The sequence below is a fragment of the Phoenix dactylifera genome, chromosome 11 (assembly GCF_009389715.1).
Source record: "Phoenix dactylifera cultivar Barhee BC4 chromosome 11, palm_55x_up_171113_PBpolish2nd_filt_p, whole genome shotgun sequence".
Taxonomy (NCBI): domain Eukaryota; kingdom Viridiplantae; phylum Streptophyta; class Magnoliopsida; order Arecales; family Arecaceae; genus Phoenix; species Phoenix dactylifera.
In genome coordinates this window covers 22,191,556-22,207,109 of record NC_052402.1, presented here as the reverse complement: position 1 = coordinate 22,207,109, position 15,554 = coordinate 22,191,556, and the positions used below count along the sequence as shown (strand labels likewise).

At 44.5% G+C, this 15,554-nt stretch overlaps 1 protein-coding gene across 1 annotated transcript in view; it reads left to right on the top strand.

The window, feature by feature from the left end:
- The window catches only part of LOC103696246 (protein MON2 homolog), a 107,800-nt gene that overhangs the window by 87,549 nt on the left and 4,697 nt on the right, over positions 1-15,554 (top strand).

Genomic DNA, 15,554 nt, shown 5'->3' with positions numbered 1-15,554 from the left:
TTCTTTCCTTAACCAATTAATGAACATTTTGATTTTGTTTTTCGTTTTTACTTTCTTATGCTCTATACTCTATTTGCTCCCTATCCGGTGGAGTTGGAAGGGGCACGAGATACTACCACTAGCCTCCCTCTTGTGCCGTTCCTAATATACCCTACACCGAATAGTTAGGTCAAATAGTGCCGGGTACTACCACTAGCCTCCTCATTGGCACCATCCCTATGATGAGCAATATAGAAAGGTTAAAATGTTCACTTCAAACTTTCCTTGTTTAAGTGTAATTAATTACGGATTTTATCCCTTCCAAAAGAATGCTCACACAAGTCTCACAAATGTGTCGAATATATTATGCTTGTTTTGTTTTTTCTTAAGATTGGAGTATTTGCCTTTACTTAGATTTTACTTCTCTTGAATAATGTTCATTTTCTTTTCTTTATCTCTCTTTTTGTTATTCTCAAGTAATTTACATGAAAGAGCAGAATAAAGAAATAATCTTATGTATCATATAGACGTATATCATGCAAACAACATTTTCATTATGCTCAAGGATTCATAGCTTTTCACAAGTTATTTTAAATCAAAATTTTAAGCATAAACTTGTATATTTCATGGTTATGACATAGGCAAAGATATATTTTAGTTTGGGCAAACCATGAAACAATTTCTAAAAGCATAAGTCAATCAATACATATATAGACATAATATCAAGAAATTAATAATTAAAGACTTTAATCATGCCATAATAAGATTTAAGTTATTGACTTTGCTCAGCTAATTTATGAGAGGTATCTAAAACTATCGATTCATTCTGCATTCTTCAAGTCAAATACATACTAGATTTCTTATGTGTAAACTTTTGGCTGAAGAAGGTCCCCTTTCTTGTTTGCATGTGAATGTTTATTGTATCTTATGTGAAGGTGTCCTTCAAGTTGAAATCTCTCATTTTCTTGCTTAAGGATCGTGCATTATTAACAAAATCTTTTTCTTTCTTGAAGGAAAGTCATTAGTTTCTTCAAGATACAAAACATTCATACAACATATTTCTTAACTAGATGACTCAACATAAGATATGACAATAATTGAATGTTGAGTCATTTTACTCAAGAGATTGCCTAAATATAAGCAAGCACATGTCACTTGAACTAAAGAGATAGTTTCATTAACCAAGATGGTTCAAGGACAAGCATGTGAGGCAATAGGAATATTCACCAAGGTCAAATCAATTTCTTGTTTTCAGAATCAATTTAGCTTAGATTCTATTTGCTTAAGATAATTATCAAAAAGTCATGCTAGCTAAGTTTTAATCAAATTATCTTAAACAGTTGTTTCTATTAAAATTCAGATTATGATTCATTTGTTATCAATAAAATATGATTCATTAGAGTTAGATTGAAGTCTTGCACAAGGGCACATAATAAGCATACAATCTGGTCTACTAGCTGTATGATAAACTAATTATTCTATCATGCTTCAATACAGCTTTAAAACAATAGATCTACCTTGCTCATCCTTTTCAAATTCTACAAGATGGGGTCATAGACATACCTTCTGCATGCCAATCTTCTATAGGAGTTTTCTTGTGGACTAACTTTGGTCAATGAAGATCCCCTTTCTTGTTTGTCTTAATTTGGAGTTCGAGAGAAAATGTTAATTCATTCATCATACATATTTCAAACTCACCTTGCATGAGCTTAGTAAAATCTTCATATAAATCTTCATTAGTAGAACCAAAAATGATGTCATCAATGTATACTTTGAGCAAATAAGATATCACAAATTCTTCTTTTTTGATGCATAGATTTATCACTATTACTTTCTATCAAAAAAGTTACTCAAGCTTTTATATCATGCTTTTGGTGCTTGTTCCAAATCACATATTGCTTTATTATATTTGTAATGAGTGTTTTCAAATAAGGTGGTTATTTTACATAGATCTTCTTTAATGAAATCTTTCAAAAATGATTTAGTTTAATTTGACCAATTATAATCTTATTCATTCTTCTTAAGGTGTTTTAGTTTCAAATTGTTATATGTAAGCAAAAAGATTAACCATATACATATATAATCTGATTTTGGTGACTTGATGAAAGATCATTAGTCTCATAAAGAATAAAATGAATTGATATTTCTACAACTAGAATCTTTTCATTGAATATTCTATATGCAGTGCTTGATGAATGATATCCAAGGATAGAAATATCTTTATCAGATTTGGTATTATTTTCATAAGAACATATCAAGCATAACATGTACGACTGAAAAATATGAAAGATATACAATAGTTCATTTTCTATTTTTCAGAAGATCAAAAGGAGTTTTCATCAAACATAGATCTAATAGACACCATATGTATGACAAGCAGTGATGATAGCTCTTAACAAAAATCATTTAAGTAGATGACTATCATAAAACATTGTCTTTTTCATTTCTTCAAGGATTCTATTAACCCTATTTTACTTATGGTGTCCTTGGTGCTGAAATAATTGTATTCAATATTATTTTCTGTATAAACCTTATCAGGATTTTGGTTTTCAACACTATGCCATGATACTCTTTATCTTCACAGTTTGGAAATCTTTTTCATTTGAAACACTTTTACAAGATTTAGCAAATACAGAAAATACTTCAATTTTATTTGCCGAGAACAAATCCAATATAAGCTTTTTGAAAAACTTAGTGATGGAAACAATATCTTTAGATTTAGAAATTGATTCTTGTTTGTTTTCTTAGTTAACATGCATAGCAAACTTTGACCTTTCAGAAGATAATCTAAGTAAGCCAATGACAAGGTCTTTTGAGATTAAGTACATACTAGCATGAGTTGATTTTATATGCCAAAAGTGGTTTCTTTACTCTTGGTATTCATAATGCATAAAAATATACCAAGTACACATTCTTATGCCTAAGATCAATAAAAGATAATGTCATGGATAAAAACTCTCAATCAAGCATATAGAGGACTCAAAAAGATATTTTAAGAAAATTGATTAATCATTAACAAAGTATCCATCAATAAGTAAAGTATAACATAGAAAGATGGAGGAATTTGAATTTATTTCTTCTATTTTAATTGCTTTTCTTGATTAGATTTTAAGTTCCATTCTTTAACATGTGTCTAGAACACCCATTTGTATGAAAGTTCTATTTGTTCTATGGGTATCTTGGCACACCTACATCTACATCCTCATATTTTCATTTTGGGTACCCAAGCTTGCTTGGGTCCTTGAGAGTTAGGACATATGGTTCCTTTTGGAATCCAAATCTGTTTAATAGTAATAACTTTACCATTTGATTTAATTGTACTAGAACTATAGGTAAGTTGTTATGCCCATTCTTTTGATTTTTGAAATACGTTATCCTTTTTTATGATTTGTTTGACGAATTTATAACCTTTTTCTTTAGGGATTCATTGCTAAGCGAAGGAGTCAAGCCAAATTTTGATTTTTCAAAAACAGCATGTTGGCTTTCAAACATTATTTTTAATCTTTCTGAACTTACAGTGAATTTGTTAATAAAAGATTTTAATTGGTTAATTTCTTCACTTAAGTTTTAATTTTTTTTAATTAAATTCTGATTTTTCTGAATCAATTGTTCTGAATTTAACCTTAAGCTTTCATTTTCAGAATTTAGTTTGTCTTGTATTTCAGCAATAAAATTTCTTTCTTTTGAAATTTTCAGATTTAGTTTCTTAAGATTTTTATTCTTCATAGCTAATTTTCTACATTCACCATACAAATCATGAAAAGCATTTAATAATTCATCATAAGAGAATTCTTCTTGAAAATCATTTGATGTAAAAGTAGATTCAGATTTTACCTTATCTTCTTGTGCCATAAAGCACAAGTTAGTTACCTCTTGTAGTTCTTTGGAGCTAATATCATCATTGTTGCTCCTAACTTTCATTTTCTTGCTTGACTCTTCCTTGGTCAAAGCTTTCTTGCTTTCTATCCCTTTCTTCCTTTCTTCTTGCTTCCTCTTCTTCTTTGTCTTTAGGAAGCTTTTGAATCTTTCGGTGTTTGGGAATGGATCCTTGTTTTCATCACCGAATTCTTTATTTGTTGTTTTTTCTTCCTCGAGTCGACTCGGGTTTACTTGGAGTCGACTCGACTGACTTGAGAGGCGACTCGAGATCTTCGGGAGACGTCTCGTTCTCAGAGGCCTAAAAAATGATTCTCTGTCTTTTGAACTGATCTGCCTCGGAGTCGACCGGGCCTTGTTGGAGTCGACTCGGCTAACTTGGGGGTCGACTCTGAAATAGGATCTCCAAAACTGAGTTTCTGCCTTTCAGACTGTTTTCCTCTAGGAGTCGACTCGGACAAACTGGGAGTCGACTCGGCTGATGTGGGAGATTTAACATCTTTTTCTGCAGTCTCACTGTTAGTATGTAATTGAAGCACGTGAGCTAATCTGAGATTTATCATAAATATTTTTTAAAGTATCCCAAATTTCTTTAGCAGATAAGCATGCAGAAATCTTATTAAATATAGTTTCATGGATAGCACAATATAGTATGTTCATAGCATTAGCATTCAATTGTGCTAAGTCTTTTTTATTGACAGCTTGAGAGTGTGTGTGAAGGTCATTTATTATGATATTCCATAAATCATAGTTTTGTGATTGAATGAAAATACACATGCGTGCTTTCCAATGTGTGTAGTTTATGCCATTAAATAGTGGAGATCTATCAATTAATTCTTCCTCTCGTAGAAAACTATCTATTTGAGTTGTCATGATCTTTGGCTCTTGATCGTGATATCAACAATTAACCTTAGAGCACCTGCTCTGATACCACTTATTGCCCAAGATTACACAATCAAGTATGAATGTAAGGCATGTAACACAAGAGATAAAGCATCACAAACATAAAGATGTATAGTGGTTCGGTGCACCCCAGCACCTACATCCACTCTCCAAGACCTCTTGAAAATTTTACTATAATCCCTCAGATTATAGCCGGTTGTTTTACAAGCTCACAACCTAACTTGTTGTTTTCACGAGATCACAATGAACTCGGTCGGTTTTCATAGGCTCACCGACTAGAACAAATCCGATTGTTTTCACGGGCTCACAATCCAACCCAGTTGGTTTTTTCCGGTTCACCAACCACAACCTTACACCGTTGGTTTTCCCTTTGGCTCACCAACAAACCTTAACCCCTTGATTAAATCAAGTTATAAGATATTAGAACAAGAGTTTAAAACAAATCAAAGCTTATTAAACAAGCAGATATAACAATGTAAACAAATAGAGTAAAGATAAGCCCTCAAACAAGTTTTGTAGATGAGGAAACTCGGCTTCTTCTTTACTTGACCCTCTTCTGATTTCGCACGAGGTAGAGGATCACTGAGGCAGCACACAGTTAGAGATGAAGCTTTGGGATTCACTCGGATGCTCTTCTTTTCTCTCTTTTGCTTTGAATGGCCCTTTTGTGCTTTTGGGAGGTTTCTCTTGAAATCTCTTTGAAATCTCTTCCCTTTTCTCCCACTTTCTTAACTTCTTTCCTAGCTCTTTCCTTGATTTTATAGCTTTGGATGGCGTGGGAACAAAGATCTAGCCGTTAGAGACAAAAATAGAGCTGTTGGAGTTGAGAAAAAACTAGCCGTTATGCCTCCCAGCGTGCTCGAGTCGACTCGGCTGAAGTAGGAGTCGACTCGTGAATAAGAGTCTGCCGGCACTGTAGCTTGGAGTCGACTCGAGCACTGTAGCGCTGAAGTAGGAGTCGACTCGAGCACTATAGCGCTGAAAATCAACTCTCTGTCTTTTTGTCTGTTCTCAGTCGGAGTCGACTCGCAGAGTCTTGGAGTCGACTTGAGCACTGTTCCTTGAAACTCTAGAGTGCCAGAGTCGACTCTGAACTTCCAGGAGTCGACTCGAGGACTATTCTTTTGAATCTTTCTTTGAATTTGCTCCTCCAACTTGAATCCTTTGAACTTGAAACTTGGGCCAATGAAGTATAACTTTCTTTCAACTTTTTGAGAGCTTTTGAGGCCTTGTATTTTTCCAACTTGCTATGTTCCTTGCAAAACAAATTATCTTTCTTCTTGCAATACAAATATTAGTAATTATACTTCAAGGTTTTGTGATCATCAAAATCAATCTTTAAATCAATCTTTGGGTCATCACCTCAGACGCACCATATTGATATCCGTATCTGTGTGGGTCATAGGCTGCTTGTGGCTGTGAGTAATAGGATCCAGTATATGACTTGGACTTGCTACATCTATAGATCATACTCCGTGTGTGAGGTCATTTGCAATTGCATCGTGTCCTTCTGAATGACCTCAAAGAGTTTATCTCCTATATGCAATCGTATCATGCACTGTGATTCCTATCCTGTGTAGTATGCGTAAACTAGAGCTCACCGATAAATGGAACCACCTTGCGGTTGTCTCATAAACAATGGTCACATGTTCTCTACTTTCTCTCTGGTCGGTGGATCCATGATCACCAAAACTCTCATCGCTGCTGCTTATGGTCTCTGAAATTGGGTGTATTGGCCCCTTCACACTCTTCATTAGGGCTGCAAGTGCCTTTTGGCATGATCAAGCCTAAATTGAAAATTTTGGCATGATCTCTCGTTATTTTGCAATTTTTGAACTATTTTTTCAAGCCCCTTCAAAAAAGGAGGGAAGAAGATTGGGGAGAGGAAACACACCTTATTTAGCCTTAGATCTTCCTTCTGAGAGCCTGAATCGGTGTTTGTGGATTTGTTGGGAAGAAACAGCGGAGCTGTTTTCAAATTGCGTAGGCCTTCCCAACCCCACTTGATGCCTTTAAAAGGCATCAGGTGGCAGTGGCAATAATGCCATACCCAACCTAGTTCAAAACCGAGTTAACTCGGTGCTAACCGGCCGATTCGCACTGAGTCGGCACCGAACCGTCTGGTTCCGGTTGGTTTCGACCGATTTTAGCCGGTAAAGTAGCGGTTCCGACCGGAACCGAATAGGATTGCCGAACCGACCTGGTTTCGCACCGGGTTGGCTCGGTACAGCTTGAACCGAGCGGTTCGGCCCGGTTCGGCAGACTCTGGCTGCTGGTATGGCTCGACACACCTCAAACCAGGCAGTTGGGGGTGGTTCCACTATTCTTGCTTCTAAGGCTTGTTTTTTATGGGATTTTAGAAGCAAAAATTTTTCCTTTGGTCAAGCTTTTTTTATGGTGAGTTTGTCATAATGCACTTCTCGCATTCGGTTTTTTGATTGCTAGTTGGTCAACACACTGGTTGGTTGGGAGACATCACAGACATTTTTCTTGTGCTGCTGGGAAGGCCATGGGCCTTGTTAGATGAAAGCATGAAAATATCTCCTAACATCACTGTTGCTGGAAATTGGACCCAGGGGCGGCCGTCGGCTGAGAGGGTGGAGCTCCGGCGAGAACTGGCGGGCGGCGATCCGTCGGCGGGCGGCGTCCTCCGTAGGGCCTGCAAAAAGCCCGGTGGCCGGGGTTTCCGGCGCCGGCCCTCCGATGCCTAAGTCAGAGGGGGCAAAGATATATGGAGGAAAATATGTCCAGAGTTTCAGTGTCCAGCCCCCTCTAAGGTGGGAGGTTCTCCTTTTATAGAGGGGCATTGGATTACCTGTGATGTGACGGGGCGGAGTTTACCGTATGATTGAGCATGTCGGCTGAATCAATACAGGATCGTGTGCATTAATGTCTTCCCGTAGGAGGTTAGGCCGGGGCCAAGGAGTTGTCACGGCTGATCAGAGGCAGCCGAGCTAATTTGCCGTGGAGGGCTTGAGATCCGTAGACAGCAGAAGCCATGCGCATTAATTGTTGAGTAAGCCGGAGGTCTGCAGAGATCATGCGCATTAATTGTTGAGTAAGCCGGAGGTCTGCAGAGCTAATGCGCATTAATTGTTGACGGCAGTGGCAGGGGATGGTTTCTGGTCGAGCCGCAGAAGGATGTGATCGCGGCGAGTGGATGGCGAGGTCAAGCTTCTGATGTCGGGAGCTCCCAGATCGGGCGTTTCGAGGTCGAGAGCTCCTAAGTCGGGCGCCTGGTCGGGCATCAGGTCGGTCGTCCGAGGTCGGGTGCCATGTTGGTCGTCTGAGGTCGGTCGTCCGAGGTCGGGCGCTTGGTCGGGTGCCCGAGGTGGGGTGCTTCCGATGACGTGCTGGCGACGCGTTCACGTGTTTTGGGGGGACTTGTATTTTCCTCAACACTACCCCCGACTTCCGAGTTCGAGCTGCTCGCGAGCTCGGACGTGGGAAGTAGTTACTTTTATTGCAGTGGTGGGGGCTAGGGAGACTTAAATTATGCCGGCGCTCCGCGCGCTTCGGGGTGCTTTTAATGAGGGGAGAGGGGGCGACGCTCTTTCGTCCTTCGAGGCCGTTTCGTGTAGTGGGCTCATGATGTGGCTCCGAGATCCGACGGGACAGCGCCTCGATTCCGTATTCGAGGCACCCGTCCAGAATAAATGCGCTGCTTCGGCTTTCGGGGCCGACACGTGGCACAATCCGGATAGGAGGCGGGTTCTAGCCCTGCCGATCTGGGCCGTCGAAAGGGTTTATATAAACCCCTCAATCTGGCCCTAAAAAGGTCTCGCTTGGCTGCTTCTCTCTCTTCCGCCATTTCTATTCTCCCGTTCTTTCTCAGCTGTGTCAAAGCCTCCCCGGCGGTGCCCCAGAGCAATTCCCGGCGATCCCCCTCGTAGGTCACCTCCCCATATTGGTTAGGGGTTCTCTTTCCTCTTCTTTGTTTCTTCTTCGTCTTTTTCTTCCCTTTTTCTCTTCTTTTTCTTCTTTCTAAAATGAGTTCTGGTCCGAACGAAGTCGGGTCCAACTTGTCGGGAGAGGAACTGGAGCTGGTCCGTACCCGATTCTTTTTTCGGCCCGGGTTTCATCTCGAACCTGCGGGGCCGGAGGATAGGGTGACGCGACCACCTCCAGGTCAGATCGGAGTGCATGTTGACACTCTGGGCCGGCCTGCGGTCCCTCCTCCACGAGTTCGTAGACGACTTGCTGGTGGAGTACCAACTCGTCCCAGCATAGCTCGCTCCGAACTCGTGGAGGACTATTATTGGGTTTTTGTCCCTTTGCCTTGCGCATGGGATCCCGATTTTGATGAGCGTCTTCCGCCTGTGTTTCTTGTTGAAGACGAACTCGGCGGATGGAGAGTGACTATACTTCGCCTTTCGGAGAGATATGTCACTCTTCCGAGGTGCCCCATCCTCGATCCACGAGTGGAAGGGGAAATTTTTCTTTCTTGCGTTCGAGGCGTCGTGAGGATTTGACCCGAGGTGGGGGCGTCCTAGGCTGAAAGCCCTCAATAGGCTCTCCGAGCTCTCAGTGGACGAGCAGAGTCTTCAATGCTCTGCGCGGTCTCAGGAGGGGCATCAACCTGACCGACCTCATAAGCGAGGAGGCCTTGGTAAACGTTGGCTTGAGCTTGGCGCCTCCTGAGGGTAAGAGCGGTCACGTTGTCCTGTCTTCTGTCTTAATCGTTTCTTTCTCTTAGAATTTTTCTTCATTTCTTGTTTCAGATATCCCCCACATGCCGACCAGCAATACATCTCTCTTCGTCCGACTGAAGAGGAGGGCGGCCGAGGCCGGCGGGGCTCTCCCCAAGACCCGAAAGAAGGCTAAGTTGGCTGCTACTTCTGCCCCTGCCGAGGCAAGGGACTCGGAGGCCGGAGCTTCGGGGTCTTTCCAGGGGAGAGCTCCAGTTACCGAGCGTGCGAGCTCGGGTTCCGGGGGAGCGTCGGGCTCGGCGTCTCCAATTTAGAATATCGGGTCTCAGCATCTCTGAGGATCCGGCTGGTATAATAGATAGGCCTCTGAAGCTTGTCCTCTTCCCGGACCAAGACTGAGCTTACTGCAACCGGGGAGACGGCCAAGTACAAATAAAGAACTTCGCCTTGCTGAGGCTTGGTGAGTAGCGTAGGGAAGGCGAGAAGGCACCTAAGCTCTTCAAAAGCTTGCTGGCATTCCTTCGATCATAGGAAGTTCTTTGGTCGTTTAAGGATCTTGAAGAATGGGAGGCAGCGCTCGGCCGACCTGGAGACAAACCTCCCCAAGGCTGCGACCCGCCCGGTAAGCCTCTGCACCTTTTTGACCGTCTTTGGAGGTACCATCTCTTGCAGCGCTCGGATCTTCTCGGGGTTAGCTTCGACTCCGCGCTGGGTTACTACGAAGCCCAGGAATTTGCCCGAGGTGACTCCGAACGTGCACTTTGCAGGATTGAGCTTCATTTGGTACTTCCTGAGCTTGGAGAATGTTTCATTAAGGTCAGCCACATGGTGCTCTGCTGCTCGGCTTTTCACCAGCATGTCATCCACGTAGACCTCCATGTTTCGGCCTATCTGATCTTTGAAGATTTGGCTGACCAGCCTTTGGTATGTAGCTCCTGCATTCTTCAACCCGAATGGCATCACTCTGTAACAATAAGTGCCTTTGTCGGTGATGAAAGCCGTCTCATCTTCAGGCGCCATTCGGATTTGATTGTATCCCGAGAAGGCGTCCATAAAGGTTAGCAGCTGATGTCCCGAGATAGAGTCGACGAGCTGGTCAATGCTGGGGAGAGGAAAACTATCCTTCGGGCAAGCCTTGTTCAGGTCGGTGTAGTCCATGCACATACGCCATCTTCCATTGGCTTTCTTCACGAGGACCACGTTGGCGAGCCAGTCCGGATAGGAGACCTTCCGGATGAAGCCGGCCTCGAGGAGTCTGTCTACTTCCTCGGCCGCCGCTCGCTGTCGTTCCGGGGCGGAGCCCCGCTTCTTTTGCCTCACGGGTCTGCAGGTCGGTTTCACCTGGAGTCGTTGAACCATGACCTCGGGGTCGATTCCCCGCATGTCGGCGGGCAACCAGGCAAAGACATCCATGTTGGCCCGGAGGAATTCGACCAAGCGCTCCCTTTCGCAGGAGCTCAAGCCGGAGCCGACCTGCACGGTTAGCTCTGGACAATTTTCTTGTAAAGGGATTTGGGTAAGAAGCTCACAAGGCTCTACCCGTTTCTTCCAGAGGTCGTTCCGCACGTCCAAGGTTTCAATGGGCATCATGCGGTCCGTTGCTTGAGTTGGCGCCTCGGCCGGTAGCTCCTGTTGGCTTGACGCTTCAGCCGGTGGTTTTGCTTTGTAGGTCGCCATGTAGCACCGTTTGGCCACCGTCTGGTCTCTACGAGCTTCGCCTATCCCATGATCAGTGGGGAACCGCACGAGCAAGTGGTAGGTTGAGACTACAGCACGGAGGGCATTAAGTCCCGATCTTCCCAAAATGGCATTGTAGGCTGAAGGCAGGCGGACTACAAGGAAGTCCGTCCTCACAGTGCTTTCTCGGGGGACGAGCCCAACTGTGACAAGAAAACTGATCTCGCCCTCAACCGGGACCGAGTCCCCGGTAAATCCGACTAGTGGAGCGTTCATTCTCCGAAGCTGGTTTTCTGTCAACCCCATTTTTTGATAGGCATGGTAGTACAAAACATTTGCCGATCTTCTATTATCAACCAAGACGCGCTTTACATCAAATTTATTTACAATCATAGAGATGACTACAGCGTCATCGTGAGGGGTTTCAACCCCATCCAAGTCCTCGTCCGAGAACGAGATGGTTTCAGAAGTGCGCGGGCGCTTTGGAGGAATCCCTTCTTCGGCTGGCTCTTCAGCCGAGCTTCCTCCTCCAATGACATTGATGGTGCCGGCGATGGGCCCGTTGTCATTTGGATTTTCGGGCGGCACGGCGTTTTCCACTGGCCTCCTTTCCTCACGTCGGTTCCTCACAAACCGATTGAGTACCCCGCGGCGGATAAGCGCCTCGATCTTGTCTCGGAGCTGGAAACAATCCTCCGTGTCATGGCCGTGGTCCCGGTGGAAGCGGCAATACTTCTTAGGGTTGCGCGGGACTCCTACATCCCGCATCGGGGGCGGGGGCTGGAAGAAGTCCCGACCTTCGATCTTCATTAGGATCTCGGTCCAAGGTGCGTTGATGGGAGTGTAGTTCTCGTACCTCTCCGAGTGGATTCGAGGTCATGGCGAGGACCCCGGTCGAGCCGGGGACCTTGGTTGAAGCCGCCCCTGCTGTCCAGGCAGGTTCCTATCCCGGCGGGGAGATCGGCTTCTCGGGCGGCCGCGCTCCTCGCGGTGCTTCCTTGTCTTCTTTAAGGCCGGCTCGGTCGCGCCCCGCCTAGAGGCGATAGCCTCCACGACCTTCGCATATTTCCGAGCTCGGGCCAGCATTTCGATGAAGTCAACGGAGAAGCTCTTCTCGATGGAGAAGAGGAATCTGTAGGAGCGAGCCCCAGTCTTTAGTGCCGACATGGCTATTGACTGGTCGAGCTCGCGAACTTTCCAGGTTGCAGCGGTAAAGCGGTCGAGGTATTCTCTAAGGGATTTTCCTTCCCTCTGCTTGACATCCAGGAGGGAATTCGATGTTCGCCGCTGGCGCCGGCTGGCAGCGAAGTTGGTGGCGAACTGCCTGCCGAGCTGCTCGAAAGAAGATACCGAGCTTGGCTTCAATCCAGATAACCAAAGCCGAGCGGTTCCCCGAAGGATAGCTGGGAAGGCCTTGCAGAGCATGGCCTCTGAGGACCCTTGGAGTGCCATGAGGGCTCGGTAACTCTCCAAGTGGTCGAGGGGGTCGGCAGTTTCGTTGTAGGGCTCCACTTGGGGCATTTTGAACCTCGGTGGGACCGGCTTGCCCTCGATCTGGCAGGAAAAGGGGGACTTAGTGGTGAACTCAAAGTCACCCTCGTGTCTCGCCTTCCTGCTATGAAGCGCTTCAATCTGGCGCTCTAGGTTCTCGACCTTCTTGTCGAGCTCCCCAGCCTGAGGGATTGTCGCAATAGTCTGCTCCGGCTCGTGGCGGTCCGGAGCTGACTCAGCCTCCGAAGGCTGCGGCATTCTGTCCAGGCTTCTCCCTGGCAGTTCTCTTCTGGGGGACGCTCGTTCTTCATTATTAGCCCTGGAGGAGCCATGAAGATTTTGGCCCTGGGGGATCGGTCCATTTGGAGGAAGCACTGGTTGGACCTAGGCCTGTGGAGGTAGCATAGGTGAGGCTTCCTCACGCCGCAGGCCTTGGACGGCGGCGGCCAAAGCCTGGACCTGCTGCACCAGGATGTTGAACTGTTCCGGCTGGACTTGGGGAACCGGGTCGGCCAGAGGCGGCGAGTTCTGGACGGAGTGTCCAGGACTTGGTGGAAGATGCCGGGAAGCATTGGAGGCTCCTTTACTTCTCAACTTTATAGCCACGACTCGGGCCCTTCCTCTAGCGCCAACTGTTGCTGGAAATTGGACCCGGGGGCGGCCGTCGGCTGAGAGGGTGGAGCTCTGGCGAGAACTGACGGGCGGCGATCCGTCGGCGGGCGGCGTCCTCCGTAAGGCCTGCAAAAAAGTCGGTGGCCGGGGTTTCCGGCGCCGGCCCTCCGATGCCTAACTCAGAGGGGGAAAAGATATATGGAGGAAAATATGTCCAGAGTTTCAGTATCCAGCCCCCTCTAAGGTGGGAGGGTTCTCCTTTTATAGAGGGGCATTGGATTACCTGTGATGTGACGGGGCAGAGTTTACCGTATGATTGAGCATGTCGGCTGAATCAATGCAGGATTGTGTGCATTAATGTCTTGCCGTAGGAGGTTAGGCCGGGGCCAAGGAGTTGTCATGGCTGATCAGAGGCAGCCGAGCTAATTTGCCGTGGAGGGCTTGAGATCCGTAGACAGCAGGAGCCATGCGCATTAATTGTTGAGTAAGCCGGAGGTCTGCAGAGACCATGCACATTAATTGTTGAGTAAGCCGGAGGTCTGCAGAGACCATGCGCATTAATTGTTGAGTAAGCCGGAGGTCTGCAGAGCTAGTGCGCATTAATTGTTGACGGCAGTGGCAGGGGATGGTCTCTGGTCGAGCCGCAGAAGAATGTGATCACGGCGAGTGGATGGTGAGGTCGGGAGCTCCTAAGTCGGGCGTCTGGTCGGGCGTCAGGTCGGTCGTCCGAGGTCGGGTGCCATGTTGGTCGTCCGAGGTCGGTCGCCAGATCGGTCGTCCGAGGTCGGGCGCTTGGTCGGGCGTCCGAGGTGGGGTGTTTCCGATCACGTGCTGGCGATGCGTTCATATGCTTTGGTGGGACTTGTATTTCCCTCAACAATTACTATAAATCTCTCGATGTATAACAATTGCTACAAATGGAATTCTGGCATGATAAGTTTGAGAGGCTTTGGTTTCTACAAAGTAGGTGTATCATTTGGAAGGCACCACATTAGATCTTATTTATTGTTAGCTCATATATTTCATATATCACAAGACACATTCTTTGAAGATATGAGAGGAGCTGACTTCTTGCTGAGAAAGGGAGAAATGGTAGGCAACTGGTGGTCTAGTAGGTCCGTGGAGGACTGTTCAATAAACAATGGCAAGGTTATGAAAGAAACAAAAGATCCTTTGCATGTTGGTGTTATTAGATTAATGCTCGGGGCAAGCTATATGCTGGAGGTCTGAGTCTTCATCTACTACTAAAAGTTGGTTGATAATTTATGCAAGGTCTTCTTTCCAAGCTTTGTTGTTGGTCGTACTTGTAATCAGTTATAACAGAAACAGTGAAGCAGGGTTGTTAGGAGGATCCCAAGAACAGTGATTCACCTATTCAATAGTTTCAGTAACTTGAATTGCTAGAACTATAAGTTAGTAGATCATAGTTGTCTTAGTAATGCCTGTGACTTTGTTGAAATGATGTAGTTTTTCTTAATAGTCCAGCCCCTTCTTTTCTCCCTTTTCCGCTCTGTGGGTATAATGATATTTGGTGTCCATTTTACTACCATGGAAGTTATTAGAAACCGAACAGTGAGTGAATGTTCATATATATGATAAAACAAAGTACATTTTAAGTGTGCCACCACACAGAGTGGAGACATCTTAGATGTATAACACCCTCACATGCAAATAAAGCCATCAGGGTGTAGAACATTAGAATAGTGGAACAGAAATAGGAGTAAGAGCATGAACATGAATCAATGGAGGAGACAATAAATTTGAGCCTGTTATAGCACTAAAAATAAGAGCTGGATGAAAGCAGTTGACAGTTTGGGGACAGATTGACTCCATAATTTACTAGTTCTTGCTTCTATGAATGCCGTGGTTGTCATTTTTTACCTCAAACAGAAAAGGAGTTTCCAAATATTCCAATGCATTTTCTTAGTAATTACTACTAATGTTCCATTGGACATGTTCAAGAATGCTGTTTCTTTTCTTCTATCTTCTATCGAAATGTTCAAATTTGGGTTTCATAAACTTGGCTTATTAAATCATGGAAATACAGATTGAATTTTTCATGGGTAAACTGGGATCTTATATGAAATAATCATATTTTTCTTAGAGCAATAATTTTTTTGTTCTTTTTTGGAAAAAATAAACTGCATATATATTTGAAAAAGATTTTTTAATGACTGAAGGGGTTTTATCCATTCAAATAATTATTTAAATTTCTTTCAACAAATTGAAGCAACTTTGGCTGCCTTTTACCTAAATTTTGGAATTTCATCATAAAATGACGGAAACCATCACTTTATCTTGTCTTTTGTGTTATTGCAAATTTCTTGAATAAAGGTAATCCAATATAATCTGATTTGATGAAACAAA